The following is a 13,313-nucleotide window of genomic DNA, read 5'->3' as shown; positions in this document are numbered from 1 at the left end:
GTAGAATAGCATAGTGAACCCCCATGTACTCATCACCCAGCTTCAACAGTTATCAACTCCTGGCCCATCTGTTTCATTTATACCTCTTCCTCACTTCCTCTGGATAACTTTGAAGCAAACTTAAAATGTAAATGTTGATTCAGGTTGAGATCATTAAGCAGACCTGGTGACTGAGCCTTTCTTTTCCTGATCCAAGTCTCTCCATTTTTCTTGTTTCTCCACTGAGTGAGTGGCCTTGGAAGTTGGGTTTTAAGTCAAAGCCCTTATTAATGGTTTCCGATCATAGGGAGATAAATTACCTAATACACAGCATCACCTAAGATTTCCATAAAACATCAGCTTAAACTAAGGCATCCAATCCCATCTCTCAGGGAGAAGTTCTACATTCGGGGGCAGCCCAAGATGAATTTCCACATCATAGCAGGTTTAAAGCGTAAAGCTCCGGGATCATTTGATAGAAATGTTAATGTAAAATAGCTTCCCCTGCCAAACAGAAATGGTCTGGGGATTAGCTGTCACGGGTTACATTAATTGTCGTAGATAGAGTCCTCTGTCTTGAGTGAGAAAAAGTTCAAATATTGAAGTAGCCTCTTCTCATCCTTCATTGTGTCTGCATACCACATGGTTTAGTAAAAAAGGAGTGGACCAGGAGTCAGGTCCCCTAGGATGCAGTCCATGCCCAGTGAGTTCTAGAGTGTGGGACCTCGGATAAGCCACTTGGTTGGGTTGCCAAGAGGTAGAGCCTAGCCAGGGATTCTGGTCCAGGGGATTTACTGAGGAGAAATAAACTGCAGGAAAAAAACTGCATGGCAGTGAGGGAAGCAGGATATGGAAGAAGAAAGGGCTGAGCGAGATGTGGTCTCAGTTCAGGTTTAACTTTAGCCTGATTTGGAGGAGGGGCCTCTGGAATAAAACTTGCCCTGGGTCAAGGGTCCAGCCTTTTGTACCCTCAGTCAGTCACTTATTGACTGAGGGCTGCCCTGAGAGAGTAGAGCAGCACCCTTGTCCAAGGGTAATTCTTCAGAGAAGGGGCGTCTATGGGCCATTAGCAGCCACCTCTCACGACAATCAGGAAATGGGTGCGCTGCCCTTCATGGCAGTGGGGGAATGGGTGTGCTGACTTGCTGAAGGGGACCTGAGGAGGACACCACTGGCATCTATTACTGTACTTAACCTCTCAAGGCCCCAGTTTCTTCACCTAGCTTCCTACTTTTCAGGCTTGTTCTGATGAACCACAGACAGCCATATATGAAAGGACATTGTAATCTATAAATGCTACATCAAACAAATAGAAGGTGATATTATTACTAAATCTGAATATGATATATCAAGGCAAATGGAGGATCTGACATAGGGGTGAAAGATTTCTCTTTTTTTCTTTTTTGTGAGGAAGATTAGCTCTGAGCTAACATCTGCTGCCAATCTCCCTCTTTTTGCTGAGGAAGATTGGCCCTGGGCTAACATCCGTGCCCATCTTCCTCTACTTTATCTGGGACGCTGCCACAGCATGGCTTGACAAATGGCGTTGGTGTGCGCCGGGATCTGAACCTGAGAACCCCAGGCCGCCGCAGCGGAGCGCGCGCACTTAACCGCTGCACCACCAGGCTGGCCCCTGAGATTTCTCTTTTAACTGAAAGTTTTTGGGGGACTTTTTCTTTTATCTCAGATTTTTTTTTTTAATTTGTATGATGGACTGCACTCACACAGGTTTTGAAAGTAAATTAATATTAAAAAGTAAAGGCTTGTGTGTTGAGTGAAATTCTGTTTCCATATATATTTATACCTGAACTAATCATTTAGTTTATGTGTAATGTAAATTTGTTCTGCAACAATCTCTCAACTAAATCAATCTAAAAATTCTCCCATCCCAACTTCTTTCCTTCTCTGCTGATCTCACCCCACCTGTCTTAGTCTGCTTGGGCTATCATAACAAAGTACCATGGGCTGGGTGGCTTATAGAATTTTGAGAATAGAACAATAGAATATTGTTCTATTGAGAACAATAGAAATTTGTTTCTCACAGTTCTGGAGGTTAGGAAGTCCAAGTGGGGGGGCAGATCTCAAGCTCACTGATGTCGCTTCTTAAAAGGGCGCTAAGCCTATCATGAGGGCCCTACCCTCATGACCACATCTAATCCTGATTATGTCCCACAGGCCCCATCTCCAAGTACTATCACACTGGGGATCAAGGCTTCAACATATGAATTTGGGGGGGGGACACAAATATTCAGCCCATCACACCACCCCACTACCTCCAGTGACTACTCTCAACACATCTCTCCATTAGTTTCTTCAGCTCTGCTTGAGAACTAAACATAACCGTATGTTTATATAATCTATTGTTGTGAATAAGAAGAGTTTTGTTTCTTCCTTTGCTCATTTCTCTTTCTTGTCTTGAAACACTAGTCAATCCCTCCATCGCAATGTTGAGTAGAAGTCATACTGATAGTGATCCTTATTTCTAATTTTGAATGGATGCATCTAATGATTCAGCAAATGTCATATTTGCTGCGTTTCTGATAATTATCCTCATAACATTAAGAACATTCTCATCCATTCCTCATTTACTAGAAGTCTTTATCATGAATGGGTATTGGATTTTATCAAATAATGTTTCTGCATATATTAAAATGGTAATTTTTTTCTTTTAATATGTTAATGTGGGGAATTATGTTAACAGATTTTCTGTTGTTAAAATATTAGTTTTTCAAGTTTGTTAATTGTATTGTTCAAATTCTTCTACATCCTTACTATGTTTTTGTCTATTTGGTCTATTGTTTACTGGGAGAGGTTTGTTAATACTGTGCTGTGGGAGGGGACTTGTCCATTTCTCCTTATATTCTGTCAGTTTTGCTTTATATATTCCAAAGTTATGATTTTAGGTGTGTAGAGGTTTAGGAATTGTATGTCTTCTTGTGGAATTATTCCTTTAATCATAATGTTCTTTATCCCTAATAATGCTTATGTTGTTATTAAGGTAGCTAGTCCAGAATCTTTTAGAGAATATTAGCCTCGTATCTCTTTCCTATCTTTTTTTTTTTTAATTATTTCCTTTGAACATCAAGTGCCCAGAATTAGATTAATTATAATCCTTGATGTGACTCATGACACACTGTCATCATTGGTTCATGAATGCCATGCTTTTGATTATTAATTTTGTAATTTAGGTAGTTAATTTTAATAATTAGCACTCATTAATATGCCATCCAAAACAAAAGTTAAGACTTTGAAAGACACCTATATATCTAATCTTTTGGTACCCCTCATCTCAGCCGCCTGACTTCTCCTAATTAAAGGAACATATCCTGAATCCTGATTTTATAATTTCTTGCTTTTCTGTTTATATACTTTTATTGCATATATATGCATTCCTAAGAACTATAATTTTTATCCTAAGAACTATAATTTTTATTTTAATTGATTTGAATAATACTTTATAAAATTTTCTATGTTCAGTCTTGTGTTTTAACTCAGTTTAATCCAATTATGTTTATTATGATTATTGACTAATTTCTACGACTCGATTTTGTCTTTTCTATTTTCCATGATCTTTCTTTGATTTTTTTCTCAGTTCCTGTCTTAGGTTGATTAACTTATATTTTCTTCTTTTTCCTCCATTTACATGTTTGAAAGTTATACATTTGTAGTCTCTTTTTTTTTACTGGTTACACATAAAATTTCAATATGCCCACCTGATTTGTGAGATTATGAAACTAATCTCTATCCCTGCCTTTTCCCATATTGTACAAAACATGAATGCCTCCATCTAATAATACAGATCATTGTTGATTATTTTAGTTCCACTTGTTTTTAAGATCCCCCGACCCCAAATTTACATTGTCATTATAATTACTGTTATTACTGAGTTTTTATAATCAATGATTAATTAGATTTTCGTACATGGGTTTTAACAAATTGGTTTTACTCACTGGGGCTTTCTTGAAGATTCTTCTTGAAGATTTTTCTTCTCACTGAAGCACCCCTTGCAGTGGTTTGTTTAACAATGGCAAGTTCTCTTACGCTTTGTGTGAACATGTTTTTATTTCACTCTCACCCTTGAATATTAGTTTCCATATGTTCATGGTAAGTGAGAGAGCCCTCATTAACTCAGTCTGCTTAGAAGGTGGGCAGTTCTTTTCTTTCCGTACTTTAAAGATTTTAAAACACTATTTTCCAGCATGCATTAAGAAAGATACTACTTTCAATTTATTTGTTTGTTCTTCCATTGTAGGTAATCTCTCTCTTTTTCTTCTTTTAAGATTTTTCCCCTTGCCTGAAGCTTTGCTACAATGCATCTAGGTTTATTTTTGTTTAACCTGCTCTAGACTTGGTGTGCTTCTTCCAACTTGAGATTTATGTCTTCCATCAACTCTGGCAATTCTCAGTCAGTATCTCTTTCAAAATTCTCTTTGAAGAATGTAATTTCTCCTGGTTCTCCTGCTACGTATGTGTATTGAACGTTCTCATACTATCTGCCAAGTCTCTTCATCTCTATTGTGTGTTGTTGATCTTTAATTTCTCTGTGATAAATATCTGCAGATCAATCTTGTAGTTTACTAATTCTCTATTAGCTATATTTAATATATTGTTTAACACATGAGATTTTCATTTCAATGTCTATGTCATTTCTTAATGTTTTATTTGGTTCTTTTTCAAATCTGTCTGCTCTTTTCACTTTATATCCTATTCTTCCATTGTGGTTTCTAGATCTCTAAAAAATTCTTTAAATGTTCTAAATACAGTTTATCATTTCCTACAGATTATTTTATTATCTGAAGTTCTTAGTGTTGGAGCCACTCATGTAAACAGTAATCTTTACTATACATATTAAAGATTTTGTTCTTATTGTCTTTAAGCTAAATCAGTGTATAGGGCATTGCTCCAGTCTCTGATGCATGGCCAGTAAAACAAAGATTATCACGAGATATCTGCCCCACCCGGAGACCAGCACCCTATATAACTGGCCTGTAGTGTTTGTTCTGTAAGACGGTTCTTTCGGACATTAGTCAGCCATCTTCCCCCTTGCTAGCAAGCTGTAATAAAACCCTTTCTCTCCCACCACCTTGCCTCTCTACTATTGGCCTGTCTTGCGGTGGGCAGTCACCTCCCCTTGGGCAGTAACATTAGGGAGCCAAGTCTGCTGTTCATTTCTACTGACTCTTCTTCCAGGGTAAATGCTTCCTCCTGTAGCCTATAATTTTCTATCATATGCTCATTTTCAAGGGGGATTATTTTTTATCTACGGTAGTCCACTGTATCCTAGGTAATGGAATGGTCATTACAGAGTTGTTTTGCATTTCCTTCTACTAAATAACCCAAGGGTTTCCTGGACCCAAGACCATATATGTTAAATTTTTGTGAATTCTAATTCCTCTTTCTTACCTCCCACCCCCTCATCCAGTGGTAGAAACTTGGGTTTTAATTTCTACCCAGATGCCTAGGAAGAGACAAGTCATCTTGAATTAGTGGGTAGAGTTTTTTTTTATACAGTCCTTCTAGTATTCTTGCTTTATGTACAGAATCTAATTTCTAATTCTCTTCCTCATGCTAAGTTAAGGCCGCCTCCCTGTCTCTTTTTGTTGTGGTTTTAAAATGTATCCACAAATCCTTTGATATTTCTCCCTTCAAAAGGTAGAGTCCAAATCCATTCTCCTTAAATATGAGCTGAATTTATCCACTAGTTCAGAGAGTCTTTCCTCAGTCGTGTCCAGTCTACTGATAAGCCCATCAAAGGCATTCTTTATTTCTGTTACAGTGCTTTTTCATCTCTAGATTCTTTTTGATTCTTTCTTAGGATTTCCATCTCTCTTCTTACATTATCCGTCCTTTCTTGCATGCTGTCTATTTTATCCATTAGAACCCTTAGCATAGTTATCATAGTTGTTTTAAATTCCTGGTCTGATAATTCCAACATCCCTGCCATGTCTGGTTTTGATGCTTGTTCTGTCTCTTCAAATTGTGTCTTTTGCCCTTTGGCATGCCTTGTAGTTTTAAAAACTTAAAGCTTTCTTGATAGCTGAACAAGGTGTATGGGTAAAAGAAACTGCTGGAAATAGGCCTTTAGTTATGTGATGGTAAGGTGTGGGGGTAAGGAAAGCGTTCTATAGTGCTATGATTAGGTCTCAGTGTTTTAGTGAGCCTGTGTCTCTGGATTGTGAATGTCACAAATGTTTCTCAGTTTTTTCCTTCCCTCTTAGATGGGACAGAGTTGGTTATTTCCCTTGTAGGGGAGGAGGAACTATTCCTCTAATCTCTAGGTCCTTCTGGCTGGTCTAAGAATTAAGTTGACATGAGACAGAATAACAGGAGAAAATACAACAAAGTTTAATAACATGTATACATGGGAGAAACCCAGGAAAACTGAGTAACTTAGCAGAATGGCCAAAGCCACCACCTTAAATACCATTTTCAGCTAAGGACAAAGTAGGATGTTGGGCATAGTGATTTGGGACTTCACAGGGAAGGAAGGCAATTTACATGGAGATGGAAAAGCAAATGTTTGATAAACTAGTGTTTGCTAGGCCATCTATAGACAATGTGACCCAAGAGACAGAACTTTGATAAAAATGGGCTTAGCAAGGACCCTCCAAGTTTACCAATACCCAGAGTTATCTATGGTGATTGCCTGTCCTGGGACAGGCCTTCTATCTTAAATTCTTTTAGGCAGTTAGGGGGAAGGTCAAAGTTTCTTTCAAAGTCTTTTGTCCTTAAAAATAATCAAGACAAAGAGACACATTTTGGGGTGACCAATTCTGATCCCCTACACCCTTCTCCCACAAAGGAAGGCTCGAGCTGACTGGAGTTCATATTTCTCTTCCCCCAGGTCAGTTAGGCTCTGATAATACTCCAGTAGGTTAGGCTCTGGTTAACTAGTTTCCCCTGGGGACAGGTCTTTTTAAGAAGAAGAGTGCTCTGGTGTATTTCAAAATGGTTCCATTTCCTCTCCTCCTGCTGGAAGCACAAGAGGATTTTTCTCTGATGTTTGTGGGAACATAGCCAAGCTCTTGGAGGTAAATCTCACAGTATTGATGACGGCCCTGATATCTGTTCCCCTGCATTGAACCCAGCATATATGGGGTTAAAACCAAAAAGCACTCATTCCCCCTTCCCTGCTTCTCTAAGTTACATTCACATGTAGATATTGGTTGTTTTATCCTTTGTGTCCTTGAATTCCACAAGGCGAGTGGAGGTAATAAATTATTAAAAGCCCAGGTGGCTACAAACTGAAACTCTAGCTAATTACCAGTTCTTGAGGTTTGTTACAGGGAGGCTGATATCTAGAAATTATCAAGAAGCTGAAGCTCCCCAACTCTTGGTTCCTGGCGCCGAATCCACCATTCGTCACAGGGACAGACATACAGAGGACACCTGCAGCTTCCCTAACTCAGCCAAATGCAGGCTGATGGGAAGACACCGAACTGCAAAGCCACAGCTCCCCCGCCCCTACCTAAAACCTTGTAAACTTTGTAACCCTTAATTGGCAGCAGTTGCCGTCCACTCCCCAAGGCCAAATTTTGGGTGATGCAAAAAGATTGATTGATGGAGCCCTAAATCTCCTGCTGTAGATAGAGATAACAGCCGGCTTGGGTTGGGATCCCTCCTCCAACAAATAATCACAGTCACCAAGGATGCCTTCTTTCCCACAGACTTTCCTTTAAAAACCCCAAGTCCTAATGCCTCAAGAGGACTGTGTATTTGGGGGCATGAGCCCACCGCAGCCTCATTTTGCTGGCAAAATTAAACCATTTTTCTTTTCCTCGATCCCTGGTCATTGTGTTCGTTGATTCGGCTATGGTGACAGGGTCCCGGGTTTTTCCGGCTACAATACTGTGGAGGCCTCCTTATGACTGGGTCCCCCTGGAGTTATTAACTCTCAGAGTTGTCCACACTGAGCCTCCAGCAATTCTTCAATTAAAGGTCAGAGTTTCCTACCCCAGCACTGGCCTCACAGCGGTTTCTATTCTCCAGTCTGCTTCACTAAGCCTCAACTCCCTGTATCTGCCTGTCTGTCTCTCTTGGGGGCAGCGGTTTGCCCTGTGTCGTCCCCTCTCTTATGGATCCAAGAAGAGTTGATTTTTCAATCTGTTCAGCTCTTTACTTGTTAGGATGGAGTGGTAACTTCCAAGCTCCTTACATGCGGAACCAATGTGTGAGCTGAATTTAGTGACTCAATTCTAACAAAAAGAATGTGGTGGGAGCTGTGTGACATCTGAGGCTACATCATACAAGAATACAGCTTCCACCAGTCTCTTTCTCTCAGATTGTTCACTCTGGGGGAAGTGAACCATCATGTCATTACACTCAGTAGCCCTGTGGAGAGCCCATGCAGAGAGAACTGAGGCCTCCTCCTGACAGCCAGCACTGATTTACTAGCCATGTGAGTAAGGCGTCTTGGAAGGATATCCTCCAGTCCCAGTCAAGGATGACAGCAGCTTTGGCTGTTGTCTTGACTGCAACCTCATGGAAGACCCTGAGCTAGAATTGCCCACCTAATCTATTGCTGAACTATAGAAATTGTGAAATATAACAAATATTGTTGTTTCAGGCCAATGAGTTTTGAGGTAATGTGATATGCAGAAATAGCTAGTTAATACACTGCCTTACTGATGGCCAGTATCCAGGTACAATATCTCTGAGAGTTTCTTTAGCACAAGCTTGTCACAATATGTACCTTCAGATTCCCTCTTCATTTCTGGTACCTGGGAAGTTTCCCTTTCATTCTTTTGAGCTCAGCTACATATTTAAATTTCCTTTTATTGTACTTTATTATTTACCTGTGTCAGTTGGCCATGTTAACATATGATGATTTTCTATAAAATTATAAATTATTAAAATTAACTTCAGAAAAGGTAGAAAATTTAAACAAACTACGTATTTCTTAGAATCAAGTTTAACTGAATATGGTGAAACATTCCAAGTAATAGTGGCTTAAATAAAGGAAAACTTCATTTATCTCTTTTATAAAAGAAGTGTGGAGGAGGCCGGCCCCATGGCTTAGCAGTCAAGTGCGCATGCTCCGCTACTGGCGGCCCGGGTTTGGATGCCAGCTGCGCACCAACGCACCACTTGTCTGGCCATGATGAGGCAGCGTGATGCGTACAGCAACTAGCAGGATGTGCAGTTACGATATACAACTATCTACTGGGGCTTTGGGGGAATAAAGGAGGAAGACTGGCAATAGATGTTAGCTCAGGGCCGGTCTTCCTCAGCAAAAAGAGGAGGATTGGCATGGATGTTAGCTCAGGGCTGATCTTCCTCACACACACACAAAAAAGTGTGGAGACAGATAATTTAGGGCTAGTATGGCAGCTCCACAATGTCATATAGAAATAGAGGATATATAGGAGATGTATAGGCTCATACCTTTCTGTTAAACCACCTTGGTGTCTGGTGACATTCCTCAAGATTGACTTAGGACCCAACGAGGCAGCTAGAGCTCCAGACATCACATCTGCAGTGTAGAGTAAAGGAATAAGAAAAGCAAAATGAAAAATAAAAGTCCAGCCCTAGCTGAGTCAACTCTCTTTTAGGCACTTCTCTTAAAGTCCCACAGAATACTTCCACAAATGTCCTATTGACTTGAACGTAGTCTCAAGACCACAACTAGCTGCAAGGGAGACTGTAAAATGTTGTCCTTTATTTCAGTGGCAATGTATCCAGCTAAGATCAGAGTTACTGCTCTGAGGAAGAAAGGAAAAATGGATGTTGGGTGGACAATGAGCAATGTCTGCCACAGACTAATAACCTGACACAAAACAGAAAAATTCTCAAAGATTTACCCCCTAAACAGCACCAGGTCCAGAGAATTTCACAGGTAAAATCTGTAAAAACTCTAAGGAATATAAACTTGTTTCATTTAAACTTTTCTAGAGCATAGAGGAAAAAAGGGAATGATTCCAAGTTCTTTTTATAAAGTAAATATTACATTGATATTTTTCCAAAGAAGATATATGAATGGACAACAGGCATCTGAAAAGATGTTCAACATCACTAATCATCAGGGAAATGCAAATCAAAACTACAATTAGATACCACCTTACACCTGCTAGAATGGCTATAACTACTAAGACAAAAAACAACAAATGTTGGAGGGGATGTGGAGAAAAGGGACCCCTCAAATACTGCCGGTGAGAATGCAAACTGGTGCAGCCACTATGGAAAACAGTATGGAGATTTCTCAAAAAAGTAAAAATCAAAATACCATACCAGTTTTATCATTTGTAAAAGAAAAATTATGGTATAGGTACCTCATAAGGTTGTTGAGAGGATTTAAAAATGTAATCCAGCTACACATCTATGGACAGCTAATCTTCAACAAAGGAGCCAAGAACATATAATGGAAAAAGGAAAGTCTCTTCAACAAATCGTGTTGGGAAAACTGGACAGCCACATGCAACAAAATGAAAGTAGACCGTTACTTTACACCATACACAAAAATTAACTCAAAATGGATTAAAGACTTGAATGTAAGAACTGAAACCATGAAACATCTAGAAGAAAACATAGGCAGAACGCTCTTCAACATCAGTCTTAGCAACATATTTTCAAGCACCATGTCTGACCAGGCAAGAGAAACAATAGAAAAAATAAACAAATGGGATTACATCAAGCTAAAAATCTTCTGCACAGCAAAGGAAATCATCAACAAAACGAAAAGACGACCTAACAATTGGGAAAAGATATTTGCAAACCATACATCTGATAAGGGGTTAATCTCCAAAATATGTAAAGAACTCACGCATCTCAACAACAAAAAAACTAACAACCCAATTAATAAATGGGCAAAAGATCTGAACAGACATTTCTCCAAAGAAGATATACAGATGGCCAACAGACACATGAAAAGATGTTCAAAATCATTAACTATCAGGGAAATGCAAATCAAAACTACAATGAGATATCACCTCACACCTGTCAGAATCGCTATAATTAACAAGACAGGAAACAACATATGTTGGAGAGGATGTGGAGAGAAGGGAACTCTCATACACTGCTGGTGGGAGTGCAAACTGGTGCAGCCACTATGGAAAACAGTATGGAGATTCCTCAAAACATCAAGGATAGAACTACCATATGATCCAGTTAGTCCACTGCTGGGTATTTATCCAAAGAACTTGAAAACACCAGTGCGTAAAGATACATGCACCCCTGTGTTCATTGCAGCGTTATTCCCAATAGCCAAGACTTGGAAGCAACCTAAGTGCCCATCAAGGGACGAATGGATAAAGAAGATGTGGTATATATACACAATGGAATACTACTCAGCCGTAAGAAACGATGAAATCCAGCCATTTGTAACAACGTGAATGGACATTGAGGGTATTATGCAAAGTGAAATAAGTCAGAGGGAGAAGGTCAAATACCGTATGATTTCCTTCATTAAGTAGTAGATAGTAACAACAATAAGCAAACACATAGAGATGGAGATCGGATTGGTGGTTGTTGGGGGGGATGGAGGAGGGAGGAGGGTGAGGGGGATGGTTCGGCACATGTGTGTGGTGATGGGTTGTAATTGGTATTTGGGTGGTGAACATGATGTCATCTGTGCAGAAATAGAAGTATAATGATGTACACCTGAAATTTATACAATGTTATAAAGCAATGTTATTGCAATAAACAAAAAATTAAAAAAAAAAAAGAAGGGAAGTGGAGGGGTAAAAAATAAAATAAAATAAAAAATAAACAAATGAGACTACATCAAACTAAAAAGCTTCTGCACAGCAAAGGAAACCATCAACAAAATGAAAAGACGACCTAACAATTGGGAGAAGATATTTGCAAACCACACATCTGATAAGGGGTTAATCTTCAAAATATATGAAGAATACATGCATCTCAACAACAAACAAACTAAGAACTCAATTAAAAAATGGGCAAAAGACCTAACAGATATTTCTCCAAAGAAGATATACAGATGGCCAACAGGCACATGAAAAGATGTTCAACATTATTAACTATCAGGGAAATGCAAATCAAAACTACAATGAGATATCACCTCACACCTGTCAGAATGGCTATAATTAACAAAACAGGAAACAATAAGTGTTGGAGAGGATGTGGAGAGAAGGGAACTCTGATACACTGCTGGTGGGAGTGCAAACTGGTGCAGCCACTATGGAAAACAGTATGGAGATTCCTCAAAAAATTAAGGATAGAACTACCATACGATCCAGCTATTCCACTACTGGGTATTTATCCAAAGAACGTGAAAACACTAATGCTTAAAGATACATGCACCCCTGTGTTCATTGCAGCATTATTCACAACAGCCAAGACTTGGAAGCAGCCTGAGTGCCCATCAAGGGATAATGGATGAAGAAGCTGTGGTATATACACACAATGGAATACTACTCAGCCATAAGAAACGATGAAGTCCAGCCATTTGTGACAATATGGATGGACATTGAGGATATTATGCAAAGTGAAATAAGTCGGAGGGGGAAGGTCAAATACCGTATGATCTCACTCATTAAGTAGTAGATAATAAGAACAACAAACACATAGAGACAGAGATTGGACTGGTGGTTACCAGAGGCGACGAGGGGAGGGAAGAGGGTGAAAGGGATAGTTAGGCACATGTGTGTGGTGATGGGTTGTAATTAGTATTTGGGTGGTGAACATGATGTAATCCATGCAGAAATAGAAGTATAATGATGTACACTCGAAATTTATACAATATTATAAACCAATGTCACCGCAATAAACAAAAAAAAGTGTAATCCAGATAAAGCTTAGACAGTGCCTGACAGGCTTAGCGCTCAAGAAATATTCACTATTTGTGTTATAGTCAATATGAAAGGTATTTTGGCAACAGCTGTCAATAATTTTAAGTGCATATTTCCTTTGATCCAGCCATTACATGTGTAGATATCATGCAGAGAAAAGGAAAAGAACAGAGCATCGTTGAAGGCTTCGATTGGAAAATAAAACTGTTTCACATTTGTACTCCACTTAGTTCAGATCAGTCAATAAATCAGTAAAACATCTATTATCTCACTTAATCCTTACAACAACTTGGCAAGGTGAATATTTATTGGCATTTAACGGATAAACTGAGACTCAGAGAATATGTATTAGTTATCTATCGATGTGTACAAAATTTAGTAGGTAATTTATTATCCAGTACATATTCTGTGGGTCTTAGCTGAGTGATTCTGGCACGAGATCTCTTATGAGGTTGCAGCCAAGATGTTGATGGAGGCAGCAGTCCTTTAACGGCTTGACTGGAACTGGAGGATCTGCTTTCAAGGCGGTTCACTCACATGGCTGTTGGCAGGAAGCCTGCGTTCCTCCCCACGCTGGCCTCTCAACAG

Source organism: Diceros bicornis, chromosome 14 (assembly GCF_020826845.1).
Source record: "Diceros bicornis minor isolate mBicDic1 chromosome 14, mDicBic1.mat.cur, whole genome shotgun sequence".
In the NCBI taxonomy this organism is placed as follows: domain Eukaryota; kingdom Metazoa; phylum Chordata; class Mammalia; order Perissodactyla; family Rhinocerotidae; genus Diceros; species Diceros bicornis.
The sequence above is the reverse complement of the archived record's forward strand: the minus strand, read 5'-3'. Positions refer to the sequence as shown.